At 39.1% G+C, this 1,247-nt stretch overlaps 1 non-coding gene across 1 annotated transcript; it reads right to left on the bottom strand.

The window, feature by feature from the left end:
* Window positions 1–898: 898 nt before the first annotated feature.
* TRNAL-UAA (transfer RNA leucine (anticodon UAA)) lies at window positions 899–982 on the bottom strand. Its single transcript has one exon. It is a non-coding gene; the product is annotated as a tRNA-Leu (tRNA).
* Window positions 983–1,247: the final 265 nt, after the last annotated feature.

Here is a 1,247-nt window from a genome sequence, read left to right as displayed (position 1 = left end):
GGAGAAGACCCGCATAACACTTTTAATGCCTACTGATGAAACAGCCTCTCTCCCTTTACACTTCCAGGATATTGTCTCAGCAGATACGACTGACAATCTGATTCGTCAGGTTGTTACTAATGTGAACGCCCGCTTCAAGAAAAATGCAGAGTTATTGCTCTGTAAAATGTTTCAGGCTAAACATATTACAAGCTGGAATGACAAAGGGGAATTTATTTATAAAAAACAGGTTATACCAGGCTCTAATTTACTGGATTTGGTACGCGGTGTTACACAAAGTCACACTGTTACACAGTGTAAAATACCCCAGGGATGGAGCCCTTTTCTGTCTGCGATGGCTGAACTGAATATCCCCTCATCGGTTGTAGGTAATGCGGCAAATAGAGAAAGCCTGGATCGCATAAAAATACGGGCCCATGATACAACACCCCCTCCTTCATCAACCCTTTTACCCCTTCAAATAAGAACCTCTGATTTGCGATACAGTTCTTTAAGCGCCCCTGGTTTAACATCACCGCCGGGGTATTTACTAAACAAGAGGAAGGGTAGTCTATTAATGCCTTCGGCTGACTGGTTCAAACTGTAAATAAGCTGTTAATTTTTTTTTCCCACTGTAAATAAGACATTTATTGCAGCCCCTCTATACTATGTATCGTACTAACCTAACAACTCTAGATATATTTAGTCTATTAATGCCTTAACTGCCGTTTAATACCTTATTTACTTTTTTACTTGTAAATACGCCTTGTAATTAATTCATGCTTGAAAATGTTGTATCTTTGAAAAATAAAATAAACAATTTTTGACTATTATACACGTGTGCTTTTTTTTTATGTAGCCCTGTTGCGGCTAACACATGTACAGACTATATACAAATAAAAAATATATAAAAAGATTATGTCAGGGGAGGGATTCGAACCCACGAGGAGATACGTCCATTGGATCTTAAGTCCAACGCCTTAAACCACTCGGCCACCCTGACACTTGAGGGGTTTATCCTCTTAAAGCAGTATTCGGTCTGAATTGAAAAAAATGCTATGGCCTCTTTTCATAGTCTTTTGAAATTTTCTGACATGCGCAATACGTTATTTCAGAATAAACATGTCCAGACTTGCCCGTATGAAATAAAACATGTTTGGGCATGTCCCAAATGCCTATAAACATGCCCGGACATGCCCCACGTATGTACACGCCTCCTCCTATCTACGTCAACAGTACGCACCAATCACAAAAAAAAAAAAGAATAA

This window comes from Ascaphus truei, chromosome 1 (assembly GCF_040206685.1).
Source record: "Ascaphus truei isolate aAscTru1 chromosome 1, aAscTru1.hap1, whole genome shotgun sequence".
NCBI lineage: Eukaryota > Metazoa > Chordata > Amphibia > Anura > Ascaphidae > Ascaphus > Ascaphus truei.
This window is presented reverse-complemented; position numbering and strand designations above follow the sequence as displayed.